At 38.7% G+C, this 21,009-nt stretch overlaps 1 protein-coding gene across 1 annotated transcript in view; it reads right to left on the reverse strand.

Annotated features, from left to right (window-relative positions):
- LOC131683603 (odorant receptor 67d-like) overlaps positions 1 to 21,009 on the reverse strand; it is a 125,016-nt gene that overhangs the window by 57,674 nt on the left and 46,333 nt on the right. The gene's annotated exons all lie outside the window — the stretch shown is intronic.

A 21,009-nucleotide genomic window follows, 5' to 3' on the forward strand; every position in this document is an offset into this window, starting at 1 on the left:
AGGCGAAGCCGAAACGCAACATAGTATGAAATAAGGATTTGTGCCCTCCTGTACAAAGACTGGTTTTTACCAACAAATTTTCACCCTAGTGAGAAATTTTGGTTTTTACCAAATTTTCCTCTTTAGGGTGAAATATAGCATAATAAAACAATAAAAATCAGCAAAAATTAGAACGATTTTTTCTACTTCAAAATTAAATTAAATTAATGATTAAAAACGATTATATAACACTAATTGTTACTACATTAAATTTTCACTGACAGCATCAAACCTGACGAAACGTTAACAGCAACGGTACACTGGGGTACAAATGTACCCCACGCCAACTTTGACACCTGCTTCCACCACGAAGGCTATAAGCAAACTGGCTATACCACCTTTTCCCACTCTTACTAGGAGCTCTAACTTGAATTATGGTTAGGGTCCCAGGTCAGTAAATGCCGACTTCTCGTCTTCATCCGGCTCCAAAGCAGGCATAGGGTACATTTGTACCCCAGTGCAACGTTCTAGGGTTAATACCTCATTTTTTCAATGTATGCAATAATAGGAAGGAGACCTCTATACCTTTCAATTGATTATCACAATACCTTTTTATTTAATGAAGTTCAATCGGATTATTGATAATTAATTTTACACGGACGTTGTGAGGACAGCGTAAGTAGCTAGAAACTAAATGTCCCAAGCGCAACGCATTTACACTAAATTCAATTAGCAAAGACACGAGCTCTATCGATCTGTGGGCACGATTCTTGCACCTTCGCATGACTAGAGGGGCCTGTAAACACACAGATAATTTATTAGCCACGATGTTATTCCTCCGGTGTGCCGAGTCAATGGCGCGTAATTAATGTGAGCATTTTTTTGTTCCCATCCAAATGCCGTACAAATGAAGGGTGACAGTTACGGGAAAAAATCCAATAAATTTATACTTACTCTCACGGATTGATTTGTTCCTATGCAAATTTTTCCCGTTTCACGCGGATAAATCGACTCCGCATACGGTACAGTACAAAGGAGGCAGGGATATAAATCTTTCAAACTCTCTCGCTAAGCTGAGCCGACAGGCGGGCGATAGCCCGCTGCGGGCAAGCCGAGGGGTGACTGTTTATTAATAGACGTGTGTTTTAAAGAGATTGTGGCTTAACTGGAATGTTCCTAAATGAACTGTAGTATTTAAGCTTGGCGTTAGGAATCTGTTGTAACAAGCTTATCCTGTCCAATGTCATACTTTGTTCTAATGTCGCTATTTTTACACGATTATCTATTTGTTTGCATATTCAGATTCGTATTCTCGTTGCTAGATCATACAGATTGCAATTGTTATTGAAAATATGTTTGAGATCAGAATGCAAATATGGAACGTATTTTGCACAAATTCTGAATGATGAATGAGAAAACGGTGATATATGATAGGTGAATTTGTATAGCTGTGTGGAATAAATCGACCTTTTAAAATTACTGCTGTGTCAAAGCGAGATCGATGGAGATTCCTACATCGCATTTGCCAAGATTCATCTGAATCGTAGATTGCACCTCGTCCGTATTGACACGGAATTACGTGAAAAGTTTTCTTCGTTTATTGCATCCAGTGATAGAGCTCAACTGTCTAAATGTAACCAAACATTATTAAAGTAACAATTGGTTTGTTCCAGTATACGGAAGTTGCTCCAGAGAGAACGGTTTGCTACCCGAAAAAGAAAAAAGAGTAGAATAGAACACAGAATACTGTGTGCTCCGGAGTACTTCCAGTTTCTTCTGGTACTGGAACAAATCAAATAAAGTCCACTTTTGCATTTCATAAAAGACACCACACTACCGCCGCCGTTGCATAAAAGGTTACTGTTGTGTACCCAGTATCGGGTATAATTTTGTACAGCACTAAATTATACCCAAAATAAGGTTACGCTTGTTTAGCGTACCTTTGCAGAAAGGTAAATAAAAAGAAACGGAAACGAGATGTCAGTTTCTTATTCCAGTGCGCGAACAAATCAAGTCAATAAGAGCATGTTCAGGAGAGTTTCAGTTTTAGATTCATAATTTTGACAGTTCTATAATATAAAACTGGAAATTTTAAAACTGGAACTTTCTGTCCCCAGCAGCAGTTTTAGCGGGTGTTCTATTCAGTTTAAAATTCATGTCTCGCCGTGCCTTCAGCGTTACTGCATTCAAATTTATTTTTCCCCAGTCTATCGGTTCTAAATGTCTCTGCTGAAAACTTTGCAAGTATTTAAAACACAGTTCTAAGGGCATGTTCAGGAGCGTTTTATTTTGTATAGGAGTTTCAAAGTAGAACTGGAACTGAAACAATCACATCCCCAGCAGAGCGTTTTGTTTTATAATTTCGAACAGTTTTGTTTTAAAATTCAAAACTGCTATACGATGCCGTTCTATTTGTTGCTGATTTTAAAACACATTTAGAACTGTGTTTTAAATACATGAAGAATACTCAGCACAGACACGTAGACCCGATAGACTGGGGAAAAATAAATTTGAATGCAGTAACGCTGAAGGCATGGCGGGACATGAATTTTAAACTGAATAGAACACCCGCTAAAACTGCTGCTGGGGACAGCAAGTTCTAGTTTTAAAATTTTCAGTTTTATATTATAGAACTGTCAAAATTATGCATCTATAACTGAAACACTCCTGAACATGCCCTAAACGTGTTTTAAAATCAGCAAAAAATAGAACGGCGTCGTATAACAGTTTTAAATTTTGAAACAAAACTGTTCGAAATAATAAAACAAAACGCTCTGCTGGGGATGTGAATGTTTCAGTTCCAGTTCTACTTTGAAACTCCTATCTATCTATCTATCTATCTATCTATATAAAAGTCAAAGTTTGTATGTATATGATTTATAGACTCCCAAACGGATTAACCGATTTCCGTAAAAATTTAGGCACGGTAGGCATTTGTTATGGAGCGTGTTTGTGTGCTATTGGTTGGGGATTATCTGCTCGCCAGATGGCGCGACGGAATAAATTGTATTTTCCTTCTATTTAGTTGAAAATCGCAGCAACGCGCGATGGGTATTAGCTAGTATAAAATAAAACGCTGCTGAAAATGCCCTAACAAGTGTTTTAAAAATTCATTAAAAGAATTCCTTTTCGTGGTCCGCTTAAAGAAATAGTATATTTCGGAGTGTCATAAGAAAGTGTGGTTCCTGTCTCCTCAGAAGCTTTTTTTTTAATACTCTCCAGAACCAACTTCGCTTGGTCTACTATCTCCGGATGTAACAACTGGCGACGAGGACAACCTGGAACGCTGCTTGATGGCAATCCCGGTCATCCGGATATTTCAAAGCGCCGCTTTTAGAACGTGGCCATTTGAGCGCAGGAAAATCGTAAGTAATTGAGACTAGAACAGAAGAAATAGTGAAATTCCTTTGTGCTTGATTTTAGCATCACGTCATTTTTCCTCATACGGCCAGTGAGCAAATTTTCTGGCAGAGACCGCTCTGCTAGATTTCTGTAAGTCTTGGTTTGGCAACCCTGTCAGATTTCTGCGCGTATCCTGTCGGGTTAGTTGAGCTAGGGCGAACTCGGTTTCGCTCGCGTTTTCTGGCAAATTTTGACAGGAACCGAGCTAAACCCTGACATAACTCGGACATAAACTGTGCAAAGATCCTGGCAATTCCTACCTGGTAGAATTTAGCACGAATCGAGCAAAATATCTGGCAAAGATGTGGCAGGAAGCGTGCAGAGATTTTAACCGTACATTTCTAGCTAGATTCTGGATAAAAGTGAGCAGCATCGGTTGGTTTAACCGCTTCTGTCAGAAACGGTTGTTGCATTTGAGCGAATTCGTTGCCAGAATTCTCGCACAAATCGCGCAAAATGCTCGCAGAAACTCAATTTCGCTTTGCTAAACTTTTGCTAACTTTCTGCTTACCACGCTGACCGGGCGTGTGTGAAGGACTGTTCGATAGTGGCAATGGTGCCAGTTTTGCGCCTAAGTTGATTTTATATAACATTTTACAAAAATAATTGTTTTATTTCAACGAAATATTTTTTTTATCAAGATTCTAATTCTTTTTTGTGATCTTTCGTGTTCAGGTAGCTGTTTTCCTGTGGAGCGCTGGAGGCGAGTAACGAATCCGTGATCGTGTGATTGAAAATTTTAGGGGTCCTTCAGCTAACGAGCTAGTGATCGAAAGCCACTACTGCGCTGAGTGATTTTTATTTTAAATAATTCTTTTGTCATTCTATGGGTGTAGTTTTTAATTTGTGTTAATTTAAAGGGCGAACACGAAATTATTGCGACACATTCAACAGGGCATAACTTTTTTACCATTGGGTAAAATCAACCAAATTTTGCATACTTTCTCATTGATGTGTATTGTTTACATGCTGTCAAACTCGAAGTCGTGTTTTTCGATTCAACGAAAATGGAGGTGAACCAGCGCGAGTCGAGAGAACAAATTCTATCCAAACACCTGGAAATTCCTGACCTGTCGCACCGGCAGTTGGGAAAAATGTTGAACATTCACCATTCAACCGTCTCCAGAGTGTTCAAGCGGTTCCAGGAGCGGTTGACGTTGGACCACGGCAAAGGAGCTGGAAGAAAACCGGGACCGGAGAACAAAAAGACGGAGAGAAAGGTGAAGCGGATGATTAAAGCAAATCCCAACGTCTCAAGCCGTGATTTGGCTAAAAAGATCGGCATGTCGCAGAGCTACGTCCATAATGCAAAGAAGAGTGCTGGACTACATACAAGGTACAGAACTTCCCAAACCGCGATGAGCGGCAACAATCGACGGCTAAAACTCGGGCACGGAAGCTCTACGAGAAGATGCTGACAAAATATGGCTGCTGTGTGATGGACGACGAAACGTATATAAAAGCAAAGCGATTTTAAGCAAATTCCGGGGTTGGAGTTTTTCACCGGCAAGAGCAAGTTCTATGTGGACGACAAATTTAAGAAGAAAATGTCGAAGTTCGCCTCCAAATATATCATTTGGCAGGCCTTCTGCTCTTGCGAACTGAGGAGTGAGCCTTTCGTGACAAAGGGCACAGTAAATGGCGAGATCTACAAATCTGAGTGCCTCGAGAAATGCCTTTCGCCGTTATTGCAGCAGCACGACGAAGCTCCGCTATTTTGGCCAGATTTGGCATCATGCCACTGTTCTAAAAGTGTCATGGAGCGGTATGAGGCCAATTCTGTCCATTTTGTTCCAAAGGACATGAATCCGCCAAACTGTCCGGAGCTGCGCCCGGTGGAGCAGTACTGGGCAATGATGAAGCGGGATCTTCGGAAGAGCAAGAAGGCAGTCAAAGACGAGAAGGACGTGTTATCAAGAATCAGAATATATTGGCTCAAATGGCACGTTCCCCGTACATAGTCGGGGATTTGTGCCTGGTACCGGTTGACACTGTAAACACTTTAATGAAGGGCATCAAGCGAAAATGCGTTCAATTTTACACTCAAGGCTCCATCGATTAACTTTTCTTTTGATTTTTGAAGTAAATATATGTATAAAGCTACCCTAAAATTTTGGTTTGATTTTAAACATTATAAGAAAATTGGCATGACATTTTCGGTGTCGCAACAATTTCGTGTTCGCCCTTTATAGTTCCTTTATATGGCGCATACAATACCAGCCTCTATTGAGTTTTTCCGTAACAGTACGTCGTTCGGAGATTGGGCCACATGATTGGAATATTTTTTCATCGTGAACGATTCTGACCAAAGGATATATTTAATCACGTCGGTAGTTTTTTCACAACTGAAATTTCTCTAGCCTACTTTGAAAACGTTCCACAAGAAGCTCTTATTAACAAATTCAAGACTCGTTTGGATAAGTCGGAATCGAATTTAATTCAATGAATTCGTTTCAGCACTCGTATTCAGTAACCGGATGAAATCTTGCAAGATCAAGGTGGTTGAATAGAAGCTGTCGCACTATTTACTTTATTTTTTAAAATATATTATTTTACGTACCAAAAATGAAGATCAAGTTCGACTCCTACGTCAGCTGCATTACAAAAGGCCAAAATCAGCGTATGACTCAATGATCAAATTGTTTAACCATAGTTACACAATACTACTCCCACGATTTGTCTTGTCACCTTCTAAACCAGCCACGCGTCCAACAATTATCTGTTGCATTTGCCGTGACTCCACCCTCCAAAATCACGAAATTTCATTCACCAAACCCAAACATCGTCAAACATTGCACCTTCCAACGAGCTCCCCCTGGGCTAGGCTGCCGAAAGGGCGTGTGAAGATAACGCCGTTTGAGCATTCCAACCTCGAAACTTCATCGGTGAATTTCCGACAGACGGCTGCCAGCAACACCGACACCGGGCGATTGTCAATCTGCTGAGGGAAATGTTAATACAATTAATTAATTTCCTGTGTGCGATCGACGGATTCCCATGCGAGGCGACAGCATCGGTATTTGATAAATTCCCCTTTTTTTCTTTACCACGGTTGCTCTCAATCCGTACGTGTCATGTCATCAACTCATCATCATTCGCCATCGCCATCGGTCGGTCGCTCGGTAGGTAGCTAGGTATCTGTATTTACTTGCTGCCGTCGATCCGCGTGATCCAACCCACCCAAAATAATAGATTCATAATTTGACATGCACGACACATTTCGGAAGCTGTGGTGAAAAATTCAATTTGTCAATTTACCGCAGCAAAACCCCGCGTCCGATGCGACGTGTTGGGATTGCTCTTGCATGAGAAGAGGACGTGACTTTGGCGTTTTGGGTGCTGCTTTCGCAGTGTTGATGAAGTTTGCGGGTAAATATTAAGAAGGTTTGAGGTGATCTTTTGCAACAAAATGGGGATTAAATTTTGTGAAGCGCCGACACGGTGTTCTTTGCAAAATAGAAATAAATTTTTACGGATCTTTTGCCATTATCCATTACGTCTCTTTTGCCATTATCATCTCCTTGTAAGTACGGTTTTACTTATCACTTGGGTTCTAAGTTATTTGCCTGACCCTAACTGACAGGGCGACCAAGATGCTTCTACCAGAATTTCGGTTTCTCGTATTCAAACAAGGAATGTAAATAAACGAATAATTAAATTTTACCGTACATTTCTCTGTGTCAAACTCTTCTTGCTGTTACTGCAGTTTCTCTGCTGGCGAAACTGGTGTCGGTTTCTTACGACCAACAGGGACAACACAGGCTGAGTTTTTCTGGGTTTCGTTGACTGCTACTGTAGTGGCCTTTATTAACTAGGAAGATGAGCTTGGTCATTTTTTTTTTTAATAGCCCGCCTCTTACCCCCACACCAAAAAGCTCACAAACGGAGCCCCCTGGTAGTGGACACATCAGTTCTCAGCGTACAAAAAAAGGTCAGCACAACAAAACAAAGTTACGAATCGCGGAAACGCTGAGAACAAAAAAAAACAATACGAGACCGACAAAACACAAAATTTGACAAGAAGCTACGCCGAGTACCCAGCGGAAAAGAATCCTTTTAAGGGTCCCATCGTAGCTTTACAGGAAGCTCATAATAATTTAAATTTATTTATTACTTATTGCTATAAAAAATGCATTTATCAATTGTTTTTATTTAAAAAATGTTAACCAATTATAGCTAAAGGATTAAGCTCGATTGGTGGTGAACGAAGTTTATATTAAAAATTCTCCTATTTTATTTTTTAAAATTAGTTTCAATTTTGCTTGGAAACGAGTGCGACATGTTATTTGCTTTAAATCAGTAGGAAGCTGGTTGAATAACTTAGGTCCGATGAAAGAAATGCGTCTTTGACCAAGGTTCGTGGATACTCTGGAGTATAATAAATGATTGGCTTGTCTGGTGCTGTGAGCTCGAATTCCTGTCGTAAATTCTAGATTATTATGAGCAATAGTATTATGCAAAGCATTGTGGATGTATATTATTGTTTGGTAGTTAGTCAACCCAAGCAAAGGTAAAATGTTATGGGCATTATTATTGTATAACAAAATAGTAGGGTACATAAATGGTTTTTTATAAATAATTTTAAGACATCTGTTTTGAAGCGTTTGTAGCTTTTTCAGATTCGAAATACTGGCACGGCCCCACACAGATACAAGGTAGTTCAGCAATGAGTGGATGTGTGCATAATAAAATTTTAGAAGTACATGCTGGGGAACAAAAGAGCATACTTTACGCATAGCCCCACATAACGATGCAACTTTTCTCTCTATAGATGTTATATGCTCAATCCAGGAGAGTGTGGGGTCTAAGTGAAGTCCTAAATATTTGAAGCAGTTAGTTTCCTGAATTACAGACTGTCCCATTCTTGGGTCTGGATGCACGCCTATAGCTCTTCTAGATGAACGAAACAGCATATATTTAGTTTTTGATAGGTTCAAGGTATACCGGAGGATTTCATGACTTGGTTAGTTTCGGAAGATTTTCGGAAATTCCAATATAAGTGGTTGTGGCTTGATTTTGAAAGTCATCTTGTTGTAATTCCGAAAATCGATTTATTTTCTTTTGGATTTTTCAAACTCCAAATGGAATCTATGTTTCTGTTTAAGTATGGGGGAATAAGGACAGTTTCTAATATGAACAGCGAAATAAATTTGATGATAGAAATGCTTAAATTGTTTAGTTTTTAGATATGGAAAATAGTAAATGGGATGCGCCTTTTTCAAATTTTGCTCCATTCGAGCCGCCACGACATCACCAAATCACTACAAAATTTGCTAAAACTTCACTAGCTACGTTGGTGACGAGCACCGGATTCCTTCGCTTCCCGCATGGAATCGAGGAAGATACCTCAGTGTTCGTTTCAGGCAGATGTTTCCTTTTTTGGGTGTAACGTAAGGCTAGCTTTACCTTTCGGCCCCACCAGTTCCCCACCCGGACCCCGAAATGCGCCGTATAATCTCTTTGATAAGCTCTGTCCGTTTAGAAAAAAAACCGCTTCTGCTGACCACTTTTTGGAGCTACCAACCCACTGACTCATTCCCACGTCGAACAGATGTCACTATGATATGTACCGTTTGGCAAACCATTTCGTTGCTCTTTTTTCTCTAAACTGATCCAAACGGATCTGTCGGACCGTCAGCTTCCTCCCGCGTAGCGCCTCCGGACCGGTTGATTAAACACACAATCAACGGAATAATATATTTAATTAGAAGTGCGGCGATTTCTTCTGCGCTTTTTCCGTTTGGTTCCTTCTCTGTTCCACCACAGCATTAGGTTGCCGTTTTTGGTTCGGAAGACTTCTCCAAAGGCCATTCATTATTTTGAAATCGGTAAGCAGTTCGGATGTGGTGAAGTAAGTGGGTTTGATATTTTTTTTTCGCTACCCTCCCTAAATGGACTGACTGACTGACAAGAAAGAGAACCACACGCACAAACTAGTTGATGGTGCGGTGACGATGACGATGATTTATCTTGATTGTACTAGGTCAAATAAATAGATGAGATTGGAATTTTTTTGGTAGTTATTGGTTTTTCTGAGGCTGTATGCTAAATCAAAATTAATATTTTCTGTTATTATTTCTGTCGAGTTGCACTTTCCGGTGACCGAAGCCGTAGCTATCCGGGTCTGCTAGGGTGGATCTTTTGTTCGATCGCGACAATACGCTTTTCAGACTATATTGCATCATTTTGTCACTTTCGTAAAGCAATGGCGATTACGTCATTTTGTTTTTTTGCGTTTTAAAAGGTCAATTGTAACATTTTTCAGAAACAAATGCACTAGAAAATGCAAATTTGTGTAGTGTTTACGTTACTTTTGCATACAAGGTCAAGGCGATTGAGATTGCAGCTCATTTCACAACAATTAACACCAGCATCAACATGTCTATTCATCAGAGACCCGTCAGTGCAACAGGGCACTTGCGCTAGTTGTTGAGCTAATAAATTGCATAATCTAAATCTGGTTAAAAAATACAGTTTATTGCACTTATACTTAACACTTAACCAACGACACTTAACTACATCTGTCAAAACTACGTCTGAATGTCCCACATCAAATTGCATCACGAAAAAAACGATGTATAAACCCGTTGAGTAATTTCTCTTGAAAATTTGAGTAGCAGTAGTTTAGAGTGTATTATTTACACTGTATGTTTATCGCTGTCAGTTTTTCGAAAAATGGAAAACATGGCGTAACAAGAAAAGCAACGTCGTGAATTGATTTTGCGCAAGCAACTGGAAAATCCTCAACTCTCTCGTCGGAACATCGGAAAGCAGCTCGAAATCGTGCAGTCAACCGTGAGTCGTGTGATTAAACGTTGCTACCAAACTCTAAGCATCGAACGGAAGGAGAAATGCGGTTAGAATGGATGTTCTATTAGTGATCCGGATCACAAGCGTGTAGTGTAAGCGTATAAGCGGAATCCCAATGCTTCGGTCAGGGATGTGGCCAAAAAGTTGAATTCTGTTCAAGTCTTTCGTTCAGAGAGCCAAGCTCTTTCGATGCGATCATGATTTCTGGTTAGCATCATGTCAAGAAATCTCAATTTTCCGTTGTCCTCCTCTTCAATGGAGAACTGGAGTTTACTGTGGATATTGTTGACCATCATGGTCACCAAGCTTCGGCAGTGTTGGAATAGCGAGGAACGCAGACAGTCGAGGAGTGATCGCCCGCCTAGCGGTGGAGAGTGAACGAGAGTACCCAGTCTAAAAGGGCAAGTTGCTGGCTAACGGGGGACTATTTGCCAACTCGGATGCACTAATTGCCCTTCAATTTGCCAGCAAATTGCTGGCAATTAGGGGGCTATTTCAAATGCAACATTTGGGCGATTTGCCGCCGTCATTTTTTGCCGCCCAACCCGCCCTTTTATCGCCCCCAAATCGCCCACGGAACGCGCCATTTAATCGCCCTTAATTCCCTAATATGAAAATGGAAAAATAATGTATATTTTCGGATTCATTATCTACTCACATATACTTACCAGCAGGCATTGTAATGCTCTCTCAGTCACGCGAGAAGTAGCTTATCCGATGTCCAACTTTTCCGAGATAAGATGAATCGTAAAATTCTCCGTCTCCACAAATAGCGTGAGAATGATTTTCCGGATAAAATTTATTTGACTTTCCTTCTTACCGGAGAAGGTGATAAAATTTTAATTTCGTGGAAATCAATTAAAACTTTAAAAAATACATTTACAATTTACATTTAATTACAAAGAAAGGCGGCAAAGAAGTAAGATAGACTTGTTTTTTCGGGTTTTGGAATAACGACATCAAAGCAGCGAACGCAAAAAAGATACCGTGATAAACTCATTCACTCATTCTCCGGCTGTTTTATTTATCCGGAGGAATAACACGTTGTATTTATCCGGAAAAGTTGTGTGAGTGCCAATAACTTTTCGTGTGAAAATGTGAGTTTTTATTGTCGCAATAGCAAACTACCCGGGCGCATTTACTCATATGAGCGATAAATGCAATGCCTGCTTACCAGTATACTAGGTAATCACCACCGAATTATAGGAAGAATCAAGGTGAAATTGGTATTGCACTTCAAAACTTATCACAATCTGACGTTCATTAAGGCTTTAGGTCAGAGATCTTGTTCTACTATACGTACACACGATTCCACAATTTACCACATTCGTTGGCTAAATGAAGTGCACTAGACAAACAAAGTACAAGTGAAAACACACCAATTGTTCAAAAAATAGTTTTAAGCTTAAACCAAACATGAACCGCCATGTTTGAAAAACGCGACAATCAACCAAGTCCATTTCAGCCGCCAGAAAATTTGTCTAAGTATTGAAATTGCCTTTAAATCGCATTCGTAAATTGCATTTGTTCCGAGGGGCAATTAGCACAGGCGAGTTGAGTCAAACGTCAAACTTTTTAAATCGCCTGACCGTGTTCGTCCGCATTTTTTTGACAGGGTACGAGTGAATGAAGGATGTGTTATATAATTTGTCATTGGTTTGTGAATGCTAGCTTTGTATTTTTTTGTGAACAATTTGTTAATGTTAATGTAAATAAATGTTTGTAGGGGTCCTATGATAGCTGCAGTACAGTAAGCCGAAACGTTGCATGTAGTAATGGTAAAATTTTCTGTTTTCATTTTCATAAAAAAAATCGACAATTCCACGAAATAAACATGTTGCGGTGACCATAAAATCTTATAAGCCGGAATATTGGCTGGTTCTAGTTAGTAATCCGGCTCATTTTTCGGTTGCATTTCACTGGGAATCATTTTATAGCCCTCTAAAAACGGTCCAATGAAGGACGTTCGTTGGACCAACGTTGGACGACGTTCAAGTAACCCTTCAAAAGAGGTCCATCTTTGGCAGAGGGGGAACAACTGGACAGCTCCCATACAAATCGTTGAAACCACTTTTTTCGGTCTGTGGGCCTAAAATGGCGGATCATACTTTATTCAAGATCAATTTCTAAAAAAAAGCGTAAACTCATGCTCAAATTATTTATTTTCTCGATCAGATTTGTTTTACTTTCGATGATTGGCTTTTTGGGGGTTTGGTGTTGTTTTGTTACAAAAGTAATGCAACTGTACTCCGATCATTTATTTGGAAAGTAGATACAGAACACTAGATTAGGATTGTCGCTGGCATCAGTGGTAGGAACATCATTGTTTTGATTCCAGGATATACCTGTCAAATGGGCCAAATAAAAAAAGCAAAAAAATAATCCTCTATCGTCGCTTCATTGCGACTAATCATTTTTGTTTCTTTTAGCCAGCAAAACAATGGCCATTCTTGGCTAATGTGTTTTCACTAATTAGAATGCACAAATTGTCTAAACTTGTACTGAATTTTGATAAATTTTCATTTCCTTGTGCGGTATATACAAACTCTTTCATTTCATAACAATAACAGTCGAAAATTTACACCGAGAAAATTCGTTATATTGAATATATTGATTTCACACATATTTTTTTGCAATTTGTAGTGGCAGATAAAAATTACCTGTCACGCATAGATATCATGTGAAAATTAATGAAATTATAATAGTATGCCACATAGAAATTTGTTACATAGCAGATATCACATCATTTTTCTGTTTGCATCTCGTTTATTCTGTTGCAAATTTTATGCATTGGACGTTTTCGGTCTTGAATGCATAAAAATCACAGCAGAATAAACGAGACTGAAATGAAAAATAGGCAAACTCAATTTGAAGTTCAACTAAACGGTTTGTGGTTAAAAGCAGGCCATATTTTTCTGCGTGTACCAAAAGCGCGGACCAAAGACTTTTACTAGAGAGACTTTCGATACTTTGACAGATATATACCGGAAGCAAAACAAACATGTTCCGAGGCGAAAACAATGGGAACACCAGCGACAATCCTAATCTAGTGTTCTGTATCTACTCTGATGACATAGGTAATTCTTATGCAGATCAACCATAAGCATTAGCTAGGTTCTTGTCTCGGGAGCAAAACTTTTCCTACCATAGTTTTTTTTCTGGGAATGGTTGGCTTATATAATAATGATTATTGAACAAATTTCCTTTTAAGATTTCCACTTGTTTTGGAAAGTATACCGAAATGTAGTGATGGATTATGCAAGAAGAACATTTGTTTCGTCTAGTCACCTGTCAACAATAACATTGTTTGGTATACATTGTCTCTAAATTGTTAAAGAAACCAATTTTTGTTCATTGTTTTTCTTGAATAAAGGAGGAAAATTGGAAAAACTTTGTGTTCTAATACCATCATTTTGTAACCTGATATTGCTGCTATCACATGGAAAAGTATGATATTGAACATAGTGATCTATAGCGCATAATTTTACGAATCAGTTATAATTCATTTTTATATGAAATCTTCTGTACACATTTGTGACACGTCATACATATTTTACCATCAATACACACTTATGACACGTATGTGAGCGACTTTGGTTTACATTTTAAGCAAAAACTGTAAATATAGTCAACCGATCTTCGCACAAATCGAGAGTTTTCTTCAGAAAAGATAGAAGCATCGAATGCCTTCTCCGAAAAGCTTCTAACATACATAAATTTTAAGATATTCAATCTCAAACTTTAAAAATCGTTTTTCTCGAAAAGTGCTAAATGGCGCTTGTCATAAGATAGCACAACAGCGACGAGTTGTCTTCACTCTCCTTACATACACTCTGACAGCGCCTATCAGTTAGATGCTATGCTGTCAGAAATAAACAAACTACGTCAATTCCGCTTTTGTCAACTGCGAAGTATAAAATGACAATCACAAAACTAAATGTATTTAAGGATGAACGACAACAGAATTGTAATATGTGAAAGATGTCACACTAGAAGCGCACTCAAATCAAATCATGCATTCTGCATTTTACATTCGGCACTATTCGTAATTATTTTATGAAGCACCAAAATGACGGATTAACTTGTTTATATTTACAATAAATTATTACGCTGTTTTCAACGATGGTCTACCCCAAAGGGAAAAAGAGCGTGTCCGGATAAGAATAAGAAGAGTGGCAGATTTGACAAACGCAAAACAGATTCAAGATATGACATGTGCATGTGTGTACAATAATATTTTTGGTGGCAAATGCTTTCAGAGGCTGAAAGCACTAGTTTCTATATTCAAAACATTGTTTTAATTAATTTCGTTTTCATCAGCCTCTTTTTTTGAGAAGTGAATCAGTATTTACGCAATGTCGATCATGCCAATCGTAAAACCAAAACTCTTGCTTTACGTATGCCTATACCTTATCTGGTACAATTATCGCGTCCGAATGTAAATAAAGAAAAAAATGTTCGTAAAAAACGTCACGAAATTATTTTCTCGCATAGAAATTTATTGGACGGCACTCTGTTGTGGCGACATCGTCCCAAACACGGTGGTTTCAAGCAACTTAGGCTAAATGTCATGTTGCGGGAGGGTTGATCTTTGGACCCGCATTGAACTATAGACACTCATAGTAATAGACCAGCGAAGGTACTTTTATCGAGCCAAACAAACTGTCAAAATCCGGAGCCAAACGAGCATGCCGTCATACAATGCAAACAAGCAAAACAAGTATTGCGATTTTATTTAAAAAATCTATTTTGTTATTCACAGTAGCCTGTACTTTGCATGTCCGTATTACTATTTTACGATATTATTCAGAAATATGTTTATTGTGTTCAACCTAACTGCATAAAAAGCATTTTACTTATGCTCTTTTCCATCAATTTTGTGTTTTTGAAGCAATTGGATTTTTTTTGTTTTCTTTATTTCTTGTTGCTCGGTATCAAACGTAAAACTTTTCTTTTGATTCATATACTGATCCTCACGAAAACTTATTTTGATATAAACAAATGATCGAATGTAGTCGAGCACGTTCGAGCTTGCACATTATTGGGTGATGCCAGTTTAACATTCTTTTATTCTACAGTCGTGATTCGCTGGTTGGGCCACACCTCTGTCCATCTAACGAATTTGATACGTTAGTTGGATCGACTGACAGATGTCAAAAACTCTCCAAAGGAGACGTTAGTAGTTTAATTGCATCTATTCATCTCTCTAATAATTGTCAGATTGATTGTCAAAGTAAATTTGACATGAGATTTTGACATTCAGGTGCTTTTTAGTTGGACAATGGTCCAACTAGCGGAGGTCCAACTAAAAAGCGGTCCAGTTAAAAAATGTCCAACCAGCGAATCACGACCTAGGGGCAGATCACTTGTGATGCATTTTTAAAAACCAGCTAAATTAAATGCATTTCTCGACAAATATATGATTACGGCCTAAAAGCCAACTGTCAAAATTCACTTTGAGTGGAAAATCCAATTAACAAATTTTCTATTGCGATTAGGGCTATGTTCACCTGTTAAAACATGCTAAGATATGCCTAAGGAACAACCTTTGACGACATGTGGGCTTGTAAGGCCTATTAAATCAGAGTGTAAGTGGTCTTCCTATGGAAACATATCAAAAATACGATTTTTGATTGGAGACACCTCTAAATCATGTCCAAATTAAGCCATTTTTGGAGAAAGTTCTTAAATTCACACCTAGAACAAGAATTTGAGCTGACCGATGTATATTTCAAAACTTTTTCAAAATGTGGAAAGGTCTGGTGTGCACACTACTTTTACAGTAAACGGCAAGTTACGGCAGGTAGCGAAGAACAATGTTTTGATAGCCTATACAGATCGCCAGTTTAACCCGCCTAGCCGCATTTTCATTTACTGTGTAAAATCTCTAACGGTTTCGAAGGTAGTTGGGATATCCAAACCAGGTGCGCTACTGTCGTTATGTTTTTTTTTGTGGCTGAGTTCGACAGAATTGACAGCGGTTATTCATCTACCCAGTCAAACTAGTCCGGAACCGGTTCGGACTTCCAACATGAATTCCAGCTCAAATGCATCAACCGATAGAGTCGGAATCGGTTGTTTTCTTTGAGCAGGATTCCATACTGAATCCATTCAGGATTTCGAACCGGTTCCGGAATGGATTTGACCGATAGTTGGGATAGGTTGGTGTGGCGGCGCTAGTGTTTATCGTATATTAATTCAAATGTTTACACACGTTTTTTAAATATTTTTGTTCGATCATGGATGTCTGTTCTCTGTGATACTACATTACTGCCCTAGGGTATTGCAAATTACAAAAAAAAAACAAAATGAAGGGTTATAAAAACTGTTCCTGTTAGTAACAATGGAGAAACGATTTTACCCACTGAGAAGCCCAAACATTATTTCAAAATCGATCAGCATGGGTCCTACGATGGACGTCTGTGGAGTGATTATTTGGACGTCGTTCAACGTTAATCCAACGAACGTCCTTCATTGGACAATTTTGAAACCCACCGCTCTCAGAGGGTCCTCGAATGAAGGACATTCGATAGACCAACGTTGGACGATGTCCAAACAACCGTTCAACAGACGTTCATCCAGTAAAGTTCAGCCGGAAATGAGCCTGCATTCTGGCTGGTTCTAGTTAGTATTCCAGCCCCAGTGAAACAATCGATTCTAACTAGAACCAGTTGTGTCACTGGAGCCGGAATACGAATTAGAACCGGCCAGCATTGTGGTTCATTTTCCGGTTGAACTTAGCTGGGCATTGTTGGACCCGTGTTGAATGATTTATTTTTTTCTCAGTCAATTTAGTTCCGGTTGCTGGATTGTGCCTACTGAAATCCCGATCGAACGAAATTTAGATGATCTGCCGGTTTTTTACGCTCCTCGACGTTCTCATTTATAACAAACGCCGGTTTTGTTTTATTTCCTATAACGTGCTATAACCTAGATACCAACGTGTTCCACACGCAGACCACCCTAACGCAGCATCAATGCTGTCATGAGTCGTGATTCTCGTTGTTTTCGATTTGTTTGTTTATTTGCTTGTATGGCGGCGGCACTTGATTGGAATACCTACGTCCGAGGATTTCCAGTGAATGCGGGTCCCAAAAGAATCGGACGAAACACAACACACGCATTGAAAGGTTGTTTGCTGATAGGTTTGATTTTGGCTGCCTATGTACCTAGTTAGTTGATCAGTGAGCAGCAATGGGTACAAGCAGTTTGACCCAATTAAGGTTTAAAGCACCGATCACGAGTGGATTTACGTGATTACTGATTAGGATTGGTTGCTTCGTTTCGAAGAGGCTACAAAACTTTTCAATGTAATATCCTTAATTCAAGTAGCATCGTAGCATTAAATCAATTCGGTGGCACGGGAAAAGTTTCTTTGATCAATTGCCGCATCTGATAAATTCAACGGTTTGAAACATTTTAATTATTTTCCCTCGCAACCGACCAAAACCAAGCAACTGTCTTGAATATAAGGTGGACAATCGGAACCCTCATTAATAATTTCACCGCGGGTAAAACCAACAAACATTAACAAGCAACACCCTTTTCCTTTGATTAGAAAAGAAACACACCGAAACGGAATCTTATCTAGAAAACGATTATTTTCATTTTCTTGATTGGATAAAAACAAAAGAAATACCCGGAAAATAAAGATGCTCACCTCGGAGGTGGGTTTGGGTACCGACCAGGTATGGACGAACTCGCCAGTCGCTGGCGGTGGAAAGGGTGAAGATGAAAGAATTTGATTAGAGGGTGCAACTACTAACCATAAATAATGTGGCGAGTTGGATCATAAATGAAGTCAAAATTTTTAATTTGCAGGAAAATTTGAAACAATTATGTCGTTAAATGAATAATAAAAACTTTCTCTTGATACTTGCATCGATAGAGTACAACTTTCTAAATGTCGCGAATATGCCCAACTTTTAAAACTTCTGGACGATTTTTAATTAATTTACCACGAAAATATAAACACATTCTTGTTCGACACTATTGGTCTTACTTGATAATGATTTTGGCCAAACGGGTTAGTATCTTTGACAGTTAACGCAGCACAAGGACGTCAGCTGCAAACTGAGTCAGGTTCTAACCTCAGCTGCAAACAAAATGAATGAACTGATAGAATAAAAAAACGACACAATTTAAAAAAAACTCAAACTGTCACTGAGCACAATGCAAGACAGCGTCTGATTCGGAGTCGGCGACTGAATTAGAAACGCTGTATTTCATCAGTAAATTTGTAAAAGGGCGATGAATAAAAAGAAACAAAATGCACATTCAGAGAATCAGTTGCAAACATGAAAAGGAAAGTACTGCAGAAAAATACTGATTTGATCCCCCTGAATTCCGCCCTGCCCTTCATAGTTGAGAAACAAGAAAAGCAACTTTCATTGAACTATACAATCCCGACAAGAGCATCGCTACTTTTGCGCGACATGAAACATAAATAAATAACATAATGTAGCATAGTCCAGCGCATAAGCAGTGAAGGTATCGTCTCACCATTACCATAACGTCATCGTGGACGGGCGTCGTCGTCGTCGTCATAATCGACTGCTGATAGCACAAAGAGTTTAACTTTGCATACCAGATCAACATGGTGACGGTGGCGGACGGGTGGCGAACGGCGGGCTGGCTAGCACAATAGAGCAAATGCCGCCCTTTGTCTACAGATTCCGGGCGATGATCTTCTCGGACGTGCAACGGACCAACGAGGTACGGAACGGAAATCGCCACAATCGCTCTGAATGGGAGGAGAGTTATCCAAACGACTTGGTACCAGGTACCAGAGAGAAGGTACATACGAACACAGTACAACAGATGGCGGGGGGGGACCGAGGCGCACTCGCAGGTACCCGCTGGAAGCAGCAGAGATAACAAACAGAAAACTCCGGTGAACTTTTCGAGAATTGGAAACAAGAGGAAATGTAAACAGAATCCCTGAAAGCGCACGCCGCGCTCCGTCAATACAATGAACGCGGGGGAAATGAAGAAGGGCAAAAAAAACCCTGGAAGAAAACACCGCTTATTGGACCTACCGAATTGTGAAGCCTCTAGATGGGAGTCGTGAATGGACAGAGTGGGTTGCATGCCAGTGCCGGATTTAGCATACCGGAGTTCAGAGTAGTTGCAGAACTTACACTTACTTTAAGTTGAAAACTTTGTGTTAAGGAAACATCAATTTTATCATCCAATTGTAAGGATGATAGATAATCCTATTTTTGTCTGTTGCCACTTTACCTAATTTGCAAGTATCAGTTGAAATTGCAAACAGAATCGAGTAAATAATACGCAAGCAGACAGCGGATTGCAAATGTACCGGATCATGTATGTGGGTGAAAGTGTCATTTTTCTCGTTTAAAATAAGCTTGCAAATTTTAGCAGATAACAAAAAAACTTTGTGAACTGCTTGTCATTTTATATGTTTTTAGTTAAGAAACAAAAATCACAATAGCTTTGACACAAAATGGCTGCCCACAAGGATACCCATTATCAATGCATGTGATAAACTATGAGATTTAACCAAATTTAAGGTGTCTATTACGAGAAAATCATTCCAAAGTCATTTTCTTCTATGTTTTCAAAGTCATTTGCGATAATTATGACATAACCTCAATTACAGATGTACCCTGACGTTGAAGATGTTTTTTTCTTCTTTGTTTTTGTTTTGACAAATCAATAGCTCAAATATCTGTCTACAAATAAATCATAACTACAAACGAAAAAAAAAATCCATTCCACAGTTTGCCAGGCGGTAGCAAATAATGCTCTTCAACTTTATGTTTGAACATACCTCCGTTAAATGGACAGCTGCGTGTGCTCGTCTTCAATGGACTGATCAAACAAAGCAAGGTATAGGGAATTGTTTTTTTTTCATTCCTTCTGGTTCGTCCCACGAAAAGAGCAAACGAAAGGCTTCTTGATTGCAATTTTAATTAGCTTTCGAATTCTACTATGCAATCAATGTTGCTTATAAAGTTTTATATAGTTTGTTGGTGGAATTAAACTTTCTATCTCATGAGAAAACTTGTGATTTAACCATAGTTTACCATTTTACAACGATAACAATTATTGTGAACACGTGTTTTGGTAAATGTGGTCAATTTTGTTGCAGTGTGCAAAACTACTTTATCGACGGTATCAAAGTGATTGAAAAAAGTAGATTCTTCAAGGGAAGTGTCATTTTAGAATAATTGGTTCATTAAGTCATATGCTGTTTTTGATTTTTTCTGATGCAACTGAAGTTGAAGATATGTAATCGAACTTTTTTAGCTTTATTGTAAGCCAAATAACAAATGAAAAATATTTTATAAATTATAAAATTGGATTATTACGAACCCACCTTCGTTAATCCCTATTATTTTGCTGCACGCAGCGAAATTTCAAATGCTTAAACCAACAATATTCATTTTTGATTTAAATCTTCACTCTATTATTGATTCAAAACTCATTTATTGTTAAGTATACATTGTTTTATTGTTAAACTAACAATATTATTTTTACTTCAACTAAATTTTGTTTTATCTTGGTCTTGCATAGTAGCAAATCAGCGTGTATTGTGTAATTTTGTGTGTATCCTGTGCATCGTAGGTATTTTTCTTCATACATGTAAGTAAGAAAACCAAAGCAAAACGGCGGTATCATAACTATTTCTTTACTACATGTAAAATTTCTGTTTTCACAGACTTCCCAATCCAGTTGCAGCATACAGGGCAGTTCCGGGCTAGTATATACTGACGTAAAGGATACTCTCTGGGTAAGTGTCAATATTAAAATATGTTAAATATATTGAGTCATATTATCTTTCTAACTTTCAGA

The sequence above is a fragment of the Topomyia yanbarensis genome, chromosome 1 (genome assembly GCF_030247195.1).
Source record: "Topomyia yanbarensis strain Yona2022 chromosome 1, ASM3024719v1, whole genome shotgun sequence".
Taxonomy (NCBI): domain Eukaryota; kingdom Metazoa; phylum Arthropoda; class Insecta; order Diptera; family Culicidae; genus Topomyia; species Topomyia yanbarensis.